This window comes from Psittacula echo, assembly GCF_963264785.1.
Source record: "Psittacula echo genome assembly, chromosome: 8".
In the NCBI taxonomy this organism is placed as follows: domain Eukaryota; kingdom Metazoa; phylum Chordata; class Aves; order Psittaciformes; family Psittacidae; genus Psittacula; species Psittacula echo.
Window position 1 is genome coordinate 19,792,636 of NC_137744.1, and position 19,963 is coordinate 19,812,598.

Below are 19,963 nucleotides of genomic sequence, written 5' to 3' on the forward strand. Positions count from 1 at the left end.
TCTTGAGGTTTGGCTGGTGTTCTTACACCTGTATTTACTTTCTGTTCATTTGTATGTTTCAGGTAATAAGAAAAAAAAAAAGTGGTTTTTGAAAGTCCTCAAAGTGACACACTGCTATTGTAAGAATTTAGGTTATAATTCCAGTAATCTTTTTTTATGCTCTACTCAGAGCATAACTTGAAGTTAGGGGAAGTTATGAAGTATAACAACACACTGGTTCACATTATTTTCTGAGGATTGAGCTGTGATAATCTGGGGATCTTGTATGTAATTGATGAGTGACAGCTGTAATGTGAACTCCAGATTTAATAACCATCTCCTGCCTTATGTCTTTCCTGCAATGCTACTGTATGTTGCTTACAAGTGACTTTGTGATGGACTGGAAGACAGCAGTCTCTCAACATCTACTAAAATCAGTCAGCCAGAGCACAATTGCTCTTACCAGGGAGCAGAAATAATTCTGAAGTACAGAATCCTTAATAAGACTTCTCTTGTGTGTTGGGTTTTTGCTGGTTTGGGGTATTTTTTTCCCTTCTGTTTGATATTCTCTAAATGCACCATCCCTTTCTGGAGGGGAAATAATAGGAATGATCCTACTCAGTATACTTTGCTGACAGGAAGAACTTGAGAATGGGGAGGATGCTGAATCCACTGTGCTTAAGTTCCCAAGAGCAAGATTTAAGAGTACATCCTTGAGATAAGGCAGCTCCCTATTTTCTATGTAGAAATTGCTGCTCTGAGTTTTGTAATCTTTCCATGCATTGACAGAAGCTGAACTGGGGTTGGATTCCACTCTGGAAACCAAGCAATAAAAACTGAGGAGCTGCAAGGCTGGCAGTGACCCAAGACTCTTGATCTCAATAAGCCTCAAGAATAAAAGTCTGGACACTTAAGTTTTTCTATCCAGAGTCAAAGGATAACAAAGGATGACAGCAGATAGCAAAGAATTACTGGGGTGTTGTTCTTTTGTTTGTTTCAGATCAGCACATTTCTTAACTGATCAAAAATAGTTACTTCAAAACTTTAGTTGATATACTTTTTTACCGTCAGCTACTGCTGAAGTGAATTATAAATAGGACAGCAAAAGCTTGTGTTTAGCATTTGCATAGGCTGTTAATGTTGGCACTAGTCACTGAGTATTGGCAACTTATCTTTAAGAAGGGTGGTCCTAGAACCATCACCCAAAATATACTTAAAATGAGAGTATATATAAAATGCTAAGCCTCGTTTACATTAAAAGCATAGACATCCAAAGAAATCAAATGAATGTTCTGTCCTGTAAGGGAAACTTAAACAGCGGTCTGATAAAATCACTGGGAAACAATAGGTAAATGTGTATTTATCGTTTGCATTTATACAAAACTTTTCTAAGCTATTTGAGCTTTCTTTCTCTCAACTAAGCATTCAGTGCTTCTTGAATCGCGATTATGACAAAACCATATTTCTTTAAAATCTTTCCTAAAGCCATATCAGAAGCTTTTCAGTTGCAGTTCCCTTCCATTGAATCCAGATTACTTGGGGTGCTTTTTAATGGAAAAAAAACCCCATGTTTTAAACAGGTACATTGGCAATTTCACTTCAATTAGGACATAAGAAATTCTCGAATAATTAGGAAAAAAAAGCTAACCAGAAAAATTGTAAGAGAAGAGAAACCAGATTGTCCTTTATCTTACTCCAACTGACTCTGCTGAAGTCAAGGAATCTGCACAGTGTAATGAAATGATGAATCAGACCTAGTGCCTTTCTCCATTGCAAATTTAATGTTACGGAAAATTATATTAAAGTATAATATCCATACTTTAGGGCTTACCAGAAAATGACTCATGATAAACACTGGGTTTTTTGAAATGGTATTAAAAAATAAATTTAACTTCTCTCTCCTCTCTCTCTCTTCTCCTTCAATATTTCAGAGTATAATTTAAGAACACATCCTTCATTGTGTTCAATAATTCTTTCTTGGGGGAGGGAATTCAGAACTTTAATGGTAACTTTTACATTCATGCATAAAGTTATGAAGGAAACTTGAAGTAAAAGTGAACATTTCTGAATACAGAAGTAAGGTAGCACAAGGAAAGGCATGTTCCTCTTTCTGAAATTGCCTTTGAGTACGGCAATTTTAAGTGACATGAAGGATATTTCAGCTTTTAGAAACTGAATTTCATTTACAGATTATTAACTGTCTCAATATGTCTTTGTTATAAATGTCCATTTACCTCCATATTGAAAACATTTTTATTGACTTAAACCTGTGCCAGTTCTTTTAGATAATTTACAAAATAAACTGTCAAAGAATGTAACAGGAGGACCGGCTGTCAGATGTCAGCCTGCCTTTGACGAGCCCAGTGGCAATGAGGAGAAATCCACTTTTCTCAAAAAAATCACACAACGAATCAACACCTCCCTCCAAAAGATTGAAACAAAATAAAAACCCAATCCAAACCCAAACCACCAAAACCAGCACCAAAAAAAACCCTCGTTGTCTGACAGTTTCAAGTTAACTCTGCCAGATTTTTTGAGGGTGTCATGTTCTGATTTATGGTGAGATACATGTTTATGATACTCAGCTAAATAGAAGTCATAAAGCCTTCTCCTTTCCCAAAGTACTGCATCAACTACTGCATTCCGTACTTGCAGCCCTGAGAATATGTATTTCCAAGATTTAGAGAGTTTAGTGCTTTTATTAAGCCTCTGTCATGATTTAAAAGGGAAAGACATAGACAAAACTACTTGAGATACCTCAGTAGAAAAAATGCACCGAAATCAATACACATTAAACTAATGTCAGTCACATAGCAGTAACAATTTTCTTTCTACCATCACTAATGCCTATTTCAGAAATAGTTTAGCTTTATTTTTTTTTTATTTCTTTCTTCTTTTAAATGCCAAGTTTATTAACTTTTAAAATTAAATGCTCTTCAGCACTGTCACAGATCAATTGGCACATTCAGGTAAAGTGCTGGAGCAGTGGGAATGAAAAATCAGTCAGTGCAAAAAGTTGCAGAGGTCATTCCATCACTCCACTACCAAAACTCACTGTCCCATGTAATGTGCTGAAGAAGCATCTGCAGCTGAAGAGAATTTCTCTTAAGGTCACATCCCTTCCTACTGCAGTAATGTGGGAAAACTCGACAATGACAGCACAAACCACACAGAGGTGTAAGCTGATAGAAGCAACACTGCAGGTTACATCTTCTGTTTGTCCTTCCCTCCTGACCACAATCCTAGGCATTCTCAGGAAGAGTCTAAATGGTGCATTCAGTCTTGGTATTGGATCTATTTCCCCATGTAAACTACATTGATTTTATAAAACAAACACACAGCAAGAAAAGAAATTTCCATGACAACGTATTGCAGCAACTAAACTTGTACTTGGAACCACTTCTCATTTTAGTTCTTAAAATCAAAACTGGTCTCTAGACTGTACTGGTCTAACTACAATCATCATTGGTCCAAGATACATTATTAGAAACATGTGAACTGAACATAGGGAGCTATCCCCAAGTGCAGCCACTTCAGTACTTTGCAGTTACTCTTAACTGATTTCAAAGCATCATCCCTTCTGCTGGAGATCCAGTGCTGACTGATTCAGCAAGCAATGCCACCTGCAGCTTAGCTCTCAGTTCAGTAGCGCTACCAGGTACCTGGCTGAACCAGAGCTCCTCTTTCTGCTTTTCTCAATCTATACACAATTCTTCTTTTTATTCATGTAAGCATTCCACATGCCCTTCTATAAAGACATAGAACACATCCCTCCTGGAGTCCACTGTAAAGCATAACTTGCCCCTTTACAGTATTACACAGTTTCCTTTTGTAATTCTCTCTCTCACCAATACTGTGCTGGCTCAGTGCCACAAAAGGAGGAAAGATGTAAGAAGCAAGTATTGTCACAGATCACATAGCAAGAGCTGGAAGATTGCTTCGATTCTGTGGGGCAGGAATGGAACAGAAGCACTGTTACCACACACTCTCAGAAGAAAGACTAGTTGGTATTAAACAGAAGCCTAACTGAAAAAGTCCTGAAATATATATATACACACATATATATATTTCACATTCAAAGCTGCATTTTATTAGTTATAGAAAACCTGTAGTGCTCCTCTATGCAAACTTACCATCCACAGGGGTCGTCATCTGACTTGAATTGCAGACTGAATTTTGCATGATGATGATGAAACAGAAGAAATCATGATAGTGCATTCCATTCCTTCAGGAACATAAGAAATGCAATCAAAAAGGTTTGATTTCAGGTTGCTGAAACCTATTTTAAGTTTACAATGCCTGCAAATCTATCCATTAATCCTTAAAAAGAAGCTGCTGTCACTACTTGTTACTATGAAAATCATCTGAAACCAGTCCTTACTCCAAATCCTGACATAGATACTTTGAATAATTTATGGTTTGTTTAATTTTTTTTTTAAATGACTTTCGTTTGTTGGGAAAAACTTCTGTAAGCTGGAAGAATTCCTAGATAATGTAGAGATGTCACATAGCACTCAGATACTGACATATACTGAATATCACTGCTAACAGCTTGACTTATTTGATTGCAGATATTAATCAGGAGACATATATCTTTGAATCTGACTCAATTGTTTGATTACTGCATGAAAAGCAGACTGTAAATTTAAGTGCTTTGTCTATTTCTTATAAGAAATAAACCTTTTTAGTTGCTTAATTCATACCCTGATCAAACAATTATTTTAATTCAGTATAAAAATCACAGAGGCACTAATCAAAAGTAGTTAGTTAATAATAAAAGAACAGACAAAAGCCCCTGGAATGACAACATGGTTAAAGAGTTGTGTGAAAATTGTCATACTATTTTGAAAGAAGTCAAATGTTTGATGTATTTTTTTTTAAAAAAAACCACTTTTCTTTATTTCAGTCAATATTAATCTCTAATTGATGAAATAAATGCTACTGATGTTTCTCTTTGAAATGAATGGACACAAAAATGTTCAAAAGGAATCCTTCATAGACATCATGTATGGCCACATCAGAATTCTTGAGAAGTTAAACTACATCAGAGTGAGAACATTAATAGAGGCCTAAAACAGAGGAATTGATCTGTTGAAACCAAATGTAGACTAAGTATCAAAAGAAAATCATGCTAAAATTATTCCCTTTTTGAAACACACAATCTATAATATTGGGATATTTTCTGAAAATTTATTTTGAAATACTTGTTAATTATATAATTTTTTTTAAATTAAATTCTCCAAACACGAGAATTCTGCTGTAACAATACCATTAGGTTTGCTAAAACATACAAAATAAGTCCTTATTCTAGATGGCATAATGACATACCTAAATAGAATTTGGACATAGTCAGGATTTATGTTTTCTAAAGTGACTGTTGTTTGTAAATGTTCAGTATGAGACAGGATGTATAACCTTAGTTTTTAGTTCTTTAGTTCTGAAAATTAAAAGGCTTCTCTAGTCGAGCTTATTCACTATTCAACCTCTGAAAATGAATCCTAAGAGTTTTACTAACATTCACTAACAGAATTGGTCAAGGAGTTGCAAAATCCCATTTCACAGTACAGTCAGGTCTTTCTGAACTCATGCACCAAAAAGCCATGTTTTAAAATGTTATCAGCTCCTTTGAGAGCTGTCCACAGAGACTGCCTCAGAAAGTCAAAGTAGTAGAGCACTGTAGGCTTTACAAAGATGGGTGTCTATATTTCAATGATACATTCAGAGGAGCAAAACTACAGAAATATAGTTTGCTATTAGAACTGTGCATGAATGAGATATTAAATTGATAGCAGTATAATATTTTGAAGGTACAAAACAGTACAGGATTGAATTTCATCCATTTTTAGTCCCCACTAACCTGAATCAGGTTGTACCAATTAGATAACACTTCATCAGCTGAAATTATACTTGATAACTGCATCAGTCACTTAAAAAACAACAACCCAAAACTTAACCTCGATCTCTTAGCTCCTAAATTTCTAATTTACTTCATCTCACAAACCCCCCTGAGCCTCGTTTATGCCAGGACTACCATCTAATTAAAGAAGGGCATGATCTTAACAGAGTACTCAGGGTAACTGTCCTATAATGTCCTCCTACTTGTTCTGCACTTTGTGTTTTGATAATATTCTAAACTATTCAGTATTGTAATTGCTTTTCTTCAATGCTACCTTTTCCACAAAGACATAAAAGAGGAACCATTAAATAAAATTGCTCCAGTTGCATGGAGTTTTTTCTTTCTCTTTTTTTCTTTTTTTTTTTTTTTTTGCTTTTCATTTTACAAAAATATCAGGGAAAGTCAGGCAAAGCTGGGTAAGTCCAAAGCTCCTGAATGAATTCAAGGGTGAATTTTCTCAGCCCTGTTCTGAGCTTGCCAATTTTAGTTGCCTAGTTAAGCAACCCTTCAACAGTTCAGGCACTGTGGGTACACACAGACTGTTGCCCTCCCCAGCAAGCAAGTCCTTCTGAAACTTCCAGTTTCAGGTTCTTCAGAGACAGCCTCTTTAGCACCCAATTGACACCAATACACTTCACACTCTCATTATACTTTGCAAGTGCTTTCTTACACAGGCAGGAAAAAGAGGACAACAATATTAGACAGTTTTTAACAAGGCATTTCAGTTTTTCACAGTGGGAAGTAATTTATGGAAAATAGTTTTCACTTTCCTTGCTGTTCCATATACAGAAGAGAGATATCTATCAAGGTTCTGCAGAAATGTGTGAATTCTTTTACTGAATCATACCCTTTAAAATATAGGCATTGACACCCACCCAAACAACAGCAGCAAGAATTCTTAGTACTATCGAATTATGAGTTCAGATGAGAGCTTTCATCCAGCAGTTTCCAGCAAAAATCCTGATGAAGCCTCAGAGAAAATTTCCTCAAAGCTACACAAATGTGGAATTCCATGGTCTCTACTACATATTAGAAGTTGGTTTAGGCCCATAGTGAAAATGTTCAGTCTAGGTGGCCCACAGGACACCTTGATTAGATATCCAGAATAAACACATGAAGGGAGGTATTAGACTGAATACTTTTTAACAACAAAAGCCTTTATGGTAACCTTAGAAGTTATTCTTTCTTGAGGACAGCGATTCAATCCAAACCAGTTTTTTTCTTTTACAGTACACAAGTCTATTGAATGGAATATAGAATATCCTCTGGCGAAGCAACTGGTTTCCCTGGATACAGCTAAGATTACACTTCAGCATATATTTTTCTTGCAATTCAGAGCTTAGAGGAGCTCAATTTGCCTTATTCAGTTAAAAAATGCAGCAAAGAAAAGCAAATGGAGCATTCTAAAGCAAGAAGTCTTATGAGGACTGCTGCCCTTTGAGATTATTAAAAAGGGGGAACATACAGTAATAACTGTATTAGAAACTTTTAATGTGAATATTGGGAGGATACATGCAATTCTAATAACTATTTTGAAACTATAGTATGGATTTCAATGTTTTCCCTCTAAGATTTCAAATATTTTTATCAATATCTTGCCAAAATCCAGAATAGTATGTCACATGATAGATTCACTTTTCTTGATACAGGTAGACTTTAACATACTGGAGTAGAAAATGTTTATTTATGAGACATTTAATTTAAAGCAGGATTTAAAAAAGATAACTGGCACTGAATGATTTTTTTAATATATATACTGAATACAAGAAACCAACAGTTAGAGGTGCCCCAGTCAAAACGTTTTTCATTACTGTACAGTTCATAGACTCCCACATACTTCTGCATCTCATCATTGCTCTAGAATATAAATATTTCTTCAGCTACAAATATAACCATGATCTTTAAATGATTCAGTTACTGCAGCTTCAATGATTAAGGTGTCTCCTTCATTAAATAACTTGAAGCAAGCTCTGTTATTCTATTAAGCTGTAGGACTTGGCCCTATGAAGCATACTAGATGTATTCTAGTGATAACTTACAAAATTTCCTGTAGATTCTTGAATCCAAGTAACAGATTCCAGAATTTTACTTTTTAAAAAAAGCTATTGTTTTAGCTTTTAGTGAGACTCAACCCCAACATGAAAAAATTCCTATTCAAGACACAATGCAAGCTCTTAATTAGAAACTTACAGCTTCACAAAAGTTTATATCCTCTTATTATGGATGTTATGATGATCAGTGATACTGATTTACATTAAACACTCACTAGATTGCTATTACTTTCATTCTGTGTTTAAAGAACAAACATCTTTCTGCCCAGTTTATATTTGTTCAAAAAGTCTGCAATGGTGAACTATTTTTATGATTTTATAAACTGAAATATATTTCCTGAGTTTGTCTGTTTTTTCCTTAGTTGAATCTCTCTGAAGACACTCCCAAACTTCTATGCAATTTACCATATCAGGTTCAGTTACTATGCCACAATTCATTTTGGCTCTTTGCAGTGTATTGTTTGCTGATTAACGAAGGAGACAGCTCTGTAAAACTGCGTATCTGCTGAAAGGCTATCGTATTTCTTGATCTTCAGTTCTTATTCCAGACAATGTCATGATAAAATTCAGTAGTGATCAAATTTCTGTTCTATCATTAGGGCTCCCTTATCTATATAAACATTTCATGTCCTATCTTTCACAATGTCTAGAGGTTTAGAATAGTTTTATTCACTTTTTTGCCACTTCTATCTTGAATCTTGATCCCAGCTTGTTCATAGTTGGCCAGAGGCTTGGGTTATCTTGTTTTGTTTTGCTTCATTTGTAATTTCAAATCCAACTTTGTTACACTTCCTGCATTGAATACTGACAAATCGAAAGGAAGTAATAAGGGAGACACAAGGCATGAATTTTAATACATAAATAAATAAAAAAGCTTGTGGACCTGTAGGTCTTGATAGTTATTTTGTTCGTAAAAGTTCATTTAACCTCAAACTGCATTAAAAAAATCTCTCATGTACACATTTGGTGAATACTTTGCAGAAGCTATATTTTAAGGACAGTTTTGTTTGTTTGGAGTGGACAACATAACTTGCATAGTTTTACTAGCCTTCCCTAAGTATGAAAATACACATATACTGATCATTACCATACATCTTTTTCTGGGAGAATATACAAGTCAAGAAGCATACTCTCTTTATAATAAATTCCAAATGACAAAAACTGTAACGTTTTAGAATACCTTACAGTTTTTTAATGGAGTGTCATTTAAAAAAATCCCTTGCTTTCAAATTAGACTTACTAGAGTTAAAATAGTTCTTTACTTATCATTTCCATACTTGCAATTCTGTACTAGGACATCTGAGAAATATTTCATTGCTGCTGGTAAATGTGAAATACAAACCTAGATTACTAACATAAACATTAATTTTGATGCATTGCATTTTAATTCCTTCATTGGTATCTTATTAATCATACTGCAAATTAAATGCATCAAAGCTTATAAATAATGCTGAATAAAGTTTAATACAGCAGTAGTACTGCACAAGTCTTAGCATTACCATTTCATTGGTAATTAAAATACATATCATGTATGATAGATTGTATAAATGACATTATGATTTATTATATTAAATAATTAATACATTCAAATTTCTCAAAACATTGCTTTTAGAGCAATTTATTTTGTTCTTTGACACAGTTGAAATGACATTCCCCATTTTTACTGTTCAGTATTAATTATAAAAATTGCATTTATCTAATTGTCTCTTCAAAGCAAAAGAAAAAATATTTTTAAAGGATTAAAATGCATCTTTCCAAAATGAGACTTCAGAAAAATGGCCACGTTCCTGCTGGACTTTTGAATTCTCAAAATTTACCTTTTGTCACTAATAGCATTTGCATTAAAAATGTTGTGACTACTTCAGGCTATGAAGATTTTGATATAAATTTTGCAATTTCTACTTTCAGTTCTACCTTCATTCACCGTTTAGGTTACAGAATGTTAGAAAAAAAATAAATCCTTTTCTTAATTGAGCATAATAAGGATACACATCAGTGAAATAACCTATTAAATTCAAACAAATATTTGAGGACTTTGTGCCTCCAGTGTTTCTCAAACACAGCTTTATCATCATCACTGTGAAATTACATTCAGTCTGCTACTAAATCCTCCCTTCTGAAAACAGAAGGTTTTCTTTTATATACTAACTCTGAAAATTATTAATAAACCTTAAGTCATTGGAAGAATTAAAGTAGCTCATTCGATAGATTATTCCTCCACCCTCCCCCCTGACCTCACACAACCTAGATTGCTCTTCATGCCCACTGTAAAAAAGTTATTGCCCATCTTTTCATCACTAATATTTTCTATGGTCCTTCTGTTTTGATTCAGCTCTGTCTATACCCCACAGGGTACCTCATTTTATTTGCAGCACCTCACATAGCCTTTATACACCAGTGTGTCATCTAGAGGCACTGGGTGGATAAAATCATAAAATGTAGTGTTTCTCAGTAGAGTATTAATGTGAGCTGCTCCCCATCCCCTAGACACTACTTGTCATGAAATTTGTAGGAACTTAATTATCTTTGAGGCTTCTGTCCCTTTGTCAAATCTGGTTGAAATTGGCCAAGAGATTCAACATTTACTGAAGGGAGCAAGGGAGACCAGGCAGAGCATGCTATCACATAAATACTGTTTCCTTAAGACACAAGGCTAAAATAATGGTGTAGCAAATAGTTGCAAGGAAACAGTCTCATGAAGGTACCAAGTAAAGCACAGGCAAGTGATTTGTTCTGTGTGTGTTATCATAAATATACTGCTTTACGTTTTGCAAAACCTCATTTAACTGCATTCATGTTAAAAGAACAATTTCAGTCTGAATTTTGTTTTTGTGGAGCACTGAGGAGAAAATGTTTTCTTATCTTCAAATGTTATCAACTGGAAATAAGTGTAACCTATGCTTTGAGGTCCTTACTTCAATTTAGAAAGACAATTAGATACACAATACCAAAAAGAAAGAGAGAACTTCATAGCAGAGTTTCTTCTCCTGGTGCCCCAGGTGACTACAGCAGACTTTCTTCTGTGTTCAAATGATTAAAAACTACAATATCCTTCAAGCCATTTTTAGAAAGGTATTTATAATTGCAGTATCAAGTAACAGAACTTCTTAAAAAATAGCTTATGAGATTTACAGACGATTGTGAATTTCATACTAAGGTATGTCCTCATTTGCAATAGTTATTCAATTTTTATCAAGGCTGGAAACTTACAATAGAATAAACCAAATTCTTCCTTCACATAACTGGATACATGAAGAATTTAAACCTTGGACATTTCCACTAGCTTCTGGTACAGATACACATCACTTTAACTCATAACCATGTGTCCTTCTGCTCTGTCACAAACCTATCCTTCAGGACAATCCTAAAAGTGAAATGCTTTATGCTGTGATGTAAAAAAAAAAAGCCAAACCCTTTGGTTAGACATTTGAAAAGGACAAAAGATGATAAAAGAATATAATAGCTTTTCTTGTACCCAGATGTTGCAAGCAACTATACTCATGAAGTTTTTACAGACAGAAGGAACTTTAGTCCTTTTACTCACATGGGACCCATGAGAAAGTTTGTGATTTAGCCACTGATGTTTTTTGCAGTAGTTTGCATATTGGAAGATGGGAAACAGTTCACAGCTTGAATAAATATTTCTTTAAGGGATAAATGACCTCAAAATTAAAGGCATATAACTATATTAAGTTTAGTGCAAAAGCATCTGCAGAATCATGCACTTTAAAGGCTTTATTTAAATGTTGTTTTATCTTCCACTTAATATTACTGAAAGGAAGCCAGAGTGAAGCAAAGAATAGAATTAAGATTTTGGGCACCCCCATGCCAAAAAAAGACAGGGAAAGGAAAAAAAACATAAATGCAAATTAATTTTCTTTTCCCTAGTTTGTATTATTCAATCATGCAGAGATTTTATCAATTGAAACTATGCTGTATGAGATCTACATGAGCCACTCAGAAAATGCCCTGATCTTTCAATCACACATTTGCATTAGCATTAGATTTTCAGAGGTCTGAGATCATATAACGCTGGTTAAATCATATTTTCATAATCACTAGAAAGCTGCATAATTTCCTTTTGTTAAATGCCTACTTCAGCGCTTAGTGTGCTGTAGGCAACTCATTGTTCATCTCTGATAATAAGCTTTTGTTTAACAACATTGTTGTGTGTTTTTGTTGAAGTTGCATCCAGGCAGAAGACCTTGGTGTGATGCGAGAGGATGATCCTGTAGAATGCCCTTGCTTAACTAGAGCCTCACAGTCAGGATGTTAATTGGCTACAGAGAGTAATGTATACAGATAAATGGAAACTGTTTCCTCTATTTAATGAAAAATATGTGTGGTAATTAAACTCAATCTAAGAGAATAAACATCAAAAGTTTTAGTAAAATAACATTTTTGCAAAAGACCAAGCACATAAAGAAATACCTAAAGGTCAGTTTACTTTAGAATAATGTGTTATCTTCACCAGGCTGTCACCAGACAACTTGGAATACATTTTTCTTTTCTGAAACAAAACTTCTGAGAAATTTAATAATCAGCTCCTGGAAGCTAAAGATGAAAAACAACCAGACTCAACTAACAGTAGAAAATATGTATCTTTTCAGAAATCCAAGATTTCTGGGAACTTACAGAGAAACTGAAATACCAAAAATCAGAAAATCAAAGATAAACAGAAAAACAGGCAGCTTTACTCCAGTATTTCCTGTTTGAAAGCACTGACTTCCTTTTTACCTGCATAACAATGATTTATATGTGTCGTGGTTTCCCAGGCTGAAAGTCAAAAACACAGCACTGCACCAGCTATATTCCAGAATCAAACCTAAAGAACTCATTAAAATGCAGAAAATGCTGTCCTTAATCTCATGGATCTCGGTCTTTCAGTGCACCACAATCTACTTCAAGTTGACCCAAAGGATCTCTGTCTACACAATTACCTGTATAATTGCAAATACAGGAAATAGTAAATTGAACAAAATAATGAGCAAATATTTTAGAATCAGAATTTACTTTTGAACTTTGGAACTTATGTGATTGCTGAGTAGAAATTTGAACTCAAGCTATAACTAATATAACTATATTATCTCTTTTTTTTTTTTTTTTTTTTTTTTCCACAATATGACCAATGGAATAATCAATACCCATTTTTTCAGCAAAAAATTAATATCAGGAAGGTTCTATTAGCATCACACATGCTTTGTAGTAAGATCATTTCATTCAGAAGAAATCAGTATTCCACACTCTAACACTGAAAATCCTATATTTCACTTAAATGATACAAAATACTATCAGAACACGTCTCTTCATTCATGAAAGTCACTAGGGTAATCTACATTAATAAAAGCCTTAAGTTAGGTTGTATTTCATAATGACATAAACATAACAGAGACAAATCTTATCTAGCTTATGTTCTACTCTACACACACTATAGCCTGCAGCACAACTGACTGATGTTATTTAGCTATGAAAAATGTAGGTACTTGATTTTGCATAAAAGCTTAACACCTATGTTTTATCAAAGACTTTTAAACTATCTAACATAGCATGTTATGTAGATATTATATTTTAAGTATTAAGTCATTTTTTAACCCTTTCATTGAATAACTGCTCAACGTTTAAGAGAAAAAGTCATTAAATGACACTGTTCAAAATGTGTTCAGAGTACAGACATATGGAATGTTAAAGAATAAGCCAGAACTTACTCACTTAACACATAAGTGAAAAACTTATTTAAATGTCAGAGTGACTATTGCAGATGTCATAACAACTTTCTAATTAACTTCAGAAAGGTTGACATGGGGATTCCTGAGTTTCTTTTTTTTTGTTTGACCTTTGAAATTATTCTGCCTCATTTTTTTTCATTCCTCACTTCCTCTTCATCTTTCTTTTTTGAGGGAACAATGAAACAGAAAAATGCCTTCCCTGAGGACAGCAGATGGAGACTTGAAGCTCCTTGCATTTCACTTGAGTCATACTCTGGAAGAGGATTATAGTTTTGGTCAAGAGGGAAATGTTGGGGAAGACTATCAAGCCTGTCCATGTAGCACATTGAAAGACTCTTTCTCTCCACTTGACTCTGCTAATCCTTCCAGCCATTGTTGGTTTTATGCATAATTTTCACACCATGACAGACTTTAAATTGAAATGCTAATATAAATTTGAGAAATCAATACAGAATTTTAATATAAAAAGTTTTCTACAAAACATCAAAGAGTTTTGTAAGATATTGTGGCAACTGTAATTTCCCTCCTGGACGGTAACCAAGTGTGATTGACAGTACGTTGATTTTAAATTGTATCATCCTACCCTTAAAACAGCTGGAAAAAACTATTTTCTCACCTAACAGCAGTGCACCAGTATCTGAAGCTAATTTGAATTTTATTATGTAGTTTAATTCTTAAATTGTCCCAATGCTTTACTGTGTTTGCAGGAAAAGAAGAAGTATTCCATAGAGCTAGTATTTTTCATTCTGTTTGTTCCATTATTCTTAAGTCACAATACACGTAAATTCCAACTTTTGTTTTTTTTCACTACTAAAAACCCAGTAATAAGCCGAAAGGGTAAATGTTTTATAAAAACTTATTTTATGTATTATGAAAGCAAGAAAACAAAGATTCAGAACACTGCTAAGCAGAAATATAGTGGCCAATTCCATTTATTATAAGTAAATCTTCAAAAAGAAAAGCATAAGAATTTTCAAAGAGGATGTATATATCTACAAGGCAAATGCCTAAGGATAGTTTTTATAAGGGTACTTTAATCTGAAATCCTTACTCTGTGCCATGCTTCAGAGCTACAGAAGATCTCATCCATTCAAAATTCAAAAATCAGAAAACATGATGATTCATAATCCTGACACATTAACTTGTGTTTCCAGTTTACTGATATAATTTGTTTTATTTCCAACTAAAGTAAATGCTGGCAAAAATTAAATGTCTCAGAGGAAGACGTAGATTAGTTGAAACATACATCCTCAGTTTTGTAGAGTCATAAATGCTCTCATGCTAGGTAGTGCAAGGTCAACTTCTTTAACATTTCCCTACATGCATAATAGAAATAAATAGCATTGTAGTTAAATCTAGCTAGTCTGAATTCCTAGAAACTCTCATCTAATTTTAGAATATTTTATTGTCGAATACTGAAATTTTATGAAGTTCAAGAGCATTATCTTTAATCGTCGTGGTGCCAGATACACATCAAAAGTGCTCCTTCAGAAATCATAAAACTCTAAATTTTTGCTCTTATCCAAGAATTTTCCTAGTGTGGAATTTTTATAGCTAAGAATATGCAATGTAGTTTTAAAGAGAGACAGCAGTGATTACACTACAATCAACTGGATATGGAATGATTTTAGAAAGCAAAATTTGATGGAATTTATTATGAAGGTATTTATAAACCTTATACTTCTAATGCAATTAATAGTAATTTCACAGTTTTGATTTTTTCAATTTGATTTTTTCAATTTTTGAGCCTATTGGCTCAAAATACCTAACACACCACCCCACCCCCACCCATCAAACATACCAGGATAAGCACGGGTCAATATTAAGTAGCATAATTTTAATTTAGTTTGCTTTAAATGACAGTCAAAATATATTCAAGACAGAACATAACAGATTCCTTTTCTAATGTTATTACCAACTACAGTTCAATAATATTTCTGAACAGTCCCATTCAGCCTTTGAGTCTCACATAACTTCTTTTGATGACACTCCTTTTCACAGGATCAGATGTTACAAGAAAAGCAGAAATGGGTGAATGCATTCAACTATTTGTAGCAGAGAAAAACAAAAGCTGTTGAACAAAATGCTCACAAATCCTTTGCATTGCCTAGAATTCAACTTTCATACGGAACTGAAAATCATGGTAAAACTTGTAAGATATTCCACTCAATACCTAATACATTGTTACAGTGTAATACTAGTTACTACTCAGACTGTGGTAGGTATGCAGCTCCTATCCCACAAATTAGGTAGCTTTTAAAACTAAAATGAGTAAGAAAGCTGAAAATCCTGGTGAAGGAATACATCACACTTTACTGTTCTCTTATCAGAGGATACAATTTTCTTAACCTGAGAGAATTGTTAAAATGAGTTAAAAAAAAAGAAGCTAATGTCAGGAAGTCTCAGCTCGCTGCTAGCTATGATTCTACATGTGTCTGGGACAGGTTTAGAAGAGTAAAAATGGTTTCAAAGATAAAAAGAAAATATAAACAGTACGGGTAGTTTGCACTAATTCAAGCATTCTTCAAACACTGTTTATCTGTCACAGGCAATAGTAAGACTGTTCTTCTAAAACATCTGTTTATAAGCCCCAGATTTATTGCTTCTATTTCATACCTGCACCCAAATTGTAAGTGAAAGTATTGCTTATAGAGAAGTTCTTTGTAGTTGCTGATGACACAGACACAGCACAAGACAATATTGTTAGAACAGATTCCTGTATTTCCCATTCTCACACTCAACATGAAATACAAAGACCATGTTTTTTCTTCTGCAACAGTCAAAATCATATCTTACCTATGCAAGTCAAACTTGAAAAAATAGATGGAGGCTCTTCAGGAAAGAGCTGGGAAGGTGCGGAGACAGAGTCGTGTTCTGTGCAGAGAAGTGGGAGGAGCACACACAGCTTCATCTGGGGGCAGCTGATGGGGGTTTGCAAAAAATTGTCCTATATTTATAAAGAAAAAGTTGAACAATCTGTGCTATGAGTTCCTTTGCTAACCAGTCTGATGAATTAATTGCTTGCAATAAATTGGTTTTACATGATAGTTGCCATCTTCTCTATGCCCACCTGCTCTAGACTGTCAATGAAAAACTACGTATGATTTTTAAAATATACTAATTATTTGAAGTTGTTGAACGCAAAATGGTGTCATGGGAAAAAAAAGGTATTTAGGGCATGAATCATAGAAATAACTTTTGAAATGTCAAATTACCTATTTAGACAGTAAGAGCATCTCATACAGAATATAACTGCAAATTAGTTAAATATTATAACTGCAGGGACATATTTATGGCTTATAATATAAAAGTAAATTATGACTTTAAAGAACCATACTGATTTATCTGTGAGGCTTTAGGAACATCACTGGTTTATGTACAGTCTGCCTACATTTAGATTTCATCAGAGTATCTTATTTTTTAACAATCAGGCCTGTGGCACAGAATTTTATATTGCATAGCTGCAAAGGGTATAAATTGTGACAGTTAACATTTTTGAGGATTGATGTTAAAAAACATTTGGCAGATTGCTTTCACTGCATTAGTAGAAAAGTAAAAATAAATGACAAGGAAAGGACATACAGATGCCTGAAAATGAGTGAAGGGAGCAGAAAAACGAATGGAGAAAATAATAGAAGATGAGACACTTTCTATACAGCTAGTAAATGTGGGAAAATAAAAAAGAGACAAATTGATGAGGAAAACCCCTACAAATTCGGGGTCAACCAGAGCCAAAAGGCAAAACAAGATGCTACTATTAGAGGTATGAGAGATTTTTTTTTTCTGTTACTCAAGGAAGTTTAAAAGCTGGCAAAATGGAAGCATTTCAGAATGATGAGCTTGGGACTATTGTCAGCAGCATGATTAAGAGTTTCATGTCCATACAGTAGCCAGCATGTTTTACATAATAGGGTTCAGCATCTACTCCCATTGTTGTCAAAATCAGTCTTCTATAATGCATTCAAATTACTGAGTTATCCATGTATTTTCTTCAGCTATTAAATAAGTGCACTTCTGAAGCAAAAAAGCTCAGTGTAAAAGCAAAAGTTTTAGACTTACTAGCTTTGATGAACTGGCAAGAGCTATTCAAACCTACAGAAAATCTCTTCTTTTGGATGACATTAAAAACCTCCAAACACTTTAGGGCTTCATTTCTCTACAATTAATACTATAATCACAAGTATAGTTCATAATATTACAAGTTATAAAAAGATCTTACTTGATTTACAGAACATAAAATCTGTAACTACTCAGCAACCACTGCAAATAAGATGTCTGTACATTGGGCCCAATATTTCTTAATAAGTGCCTTAGCCTTAATCAGTAGCTATTTTGAGGAAACAAGTAATCCTTAAAGAAACATGCATGCACTTATAATGCTTAGGGAGAAGGCACAACATAGATAAAATATTAGATAGGCAGTAAATAGAGCTTTCTCTATGTTGATTAAGGAACAGCCATGCCTGCAAATATGGCAGTGTTATTAGTGGAAAAAAACTTAAATGAATCAAGAATGGGCAATTCAGCTTCTAAATGGAATGTGAAAAATAACACTAAAGATCAGATGCTTGAAAGTGCATAAACAGAAAGATTTTTAGTTTATTTCTCAAATAAGTATAAAGAAGGTAACATGACATGTAATTAAAATATAGCAGATTGAGGTTGTCAGTAAGGTGGAAAATTGTTTGAAATACATTGCTTTTTAGCTGTTTGTGAAACTGACTGTATGTGGATAGAAGCATTCATTGTGGAACATATTTCTGATCTAAAAACTTGTGCTCCCTTGACATACAGCCAAATGGTAGTTAAAAAGTGACCTTTTGAAAACCATGCCTTATTAAATTGTGAGGAAAAAAAAAAAAGAGACAAAATACTGTTAAGACAGCAGATCATTGGATGGCACTCTAGCCTTCTACTGGAGGAAGTCAGTACTGTAATAAAAAGAAACCAAAAACGAAAAGACAGAATTTTCCTTAGAAGACTATAACTATTTTATAAAAGAAAGTTGAAATGATCATTGTGCATAGCATTAAGAAGTCCATCGGGGAAAAGAGATCCCATTTGCCAAAGCAGAGAGGCTGAAGAAAAAAGAAAAAGGAGATCGGGTGTGAAATCCAACCGTCTTTGAAGTCAATGGGAATTCTGCCATCGATTTCACTGGGTCAGGATTTCACGCAAGCTGGATGCAGACTCAGCTTTGTGATATCCATACTGAATTGAGGTTTCTGGTTTCAAAAGCTATATTAAAGTCATCCCCACATAAAACTAATGTAGCAGAGTACAGAATAAAGTCCATTATTTTTTTAATGAGGGAAAATGAAAAGATTACAGTTAAAACCTTACTGTTAAGATAATTAAGCATGGACAGGAGGAAAGAATACATATTACAGCATTTACCTCCTATATCTATTTCATTTTTTCTCCTTCAGTTTTCCTCCCTGAGCATTCTTATGCCTCCCTGCTTCACTTCTTATACTCACTTCAATGCAAATTCCAGTGGGAAAGTGAGCTGACAAAAGCATACTCCCATTTACGTGCAATATAGACCCTTAAACTCCATTTTTAAAGTTGTGGGAAAAGTTTGCTATACACAGGTTTATATATATATATATAGTATACATTTTTCAGTAAAAAAAAGTTTCAGATTTTTATTTTGTTATTAATAAACCAAATTCAGATGTAACAAATAAGAAAACGTCAACTTTGAGGTGGAAATTGATTTAAACAAAGAGTATTTAAGTGCTATTTTCTGCTATTGTGAACAAGCAATAATAAAAATAGGTTATTAATAGTATCATACACAGTACTTTTTATAAAGGGGAGAAAGAGATCCCTAATGGGATCTTTCTCATGAACTGCATTCAAAAGTTTCATTAAACCTCATGCTTTTAGACAGGTTATTTACATTTTCCTTGTCCAAAATTGCACATATCATGACAGCCAGGAACTTTTACCAGAATCGTATGCAATTACAACTGAGAACAAAAAGAAGAAAAATAAAATTTGACATGCTATACAAAAGTTTGCCTTCTTTCTAATTAAAATTACTTGTGGAACCTAATGTTAAAAATGTGTGTTCATTCCACACACGTATTTAATGGAATCAGAGGTGGTATTTAATCAGATGCTGGAGATTTAAGTTGGAAATAATGAATATTAGGTTGGGAAAGTATTCAAATATTCGTTACCTGCTTCTTTCCTACAGATTGTTAAATATATTTTTAATGCAAATATATCAGTGTGCTTTCATCTCTCTGCTGTCCTTCATGAAGGCAATCCCATAAGGGTGAAATGCTGGCCTTTCCTGTTTC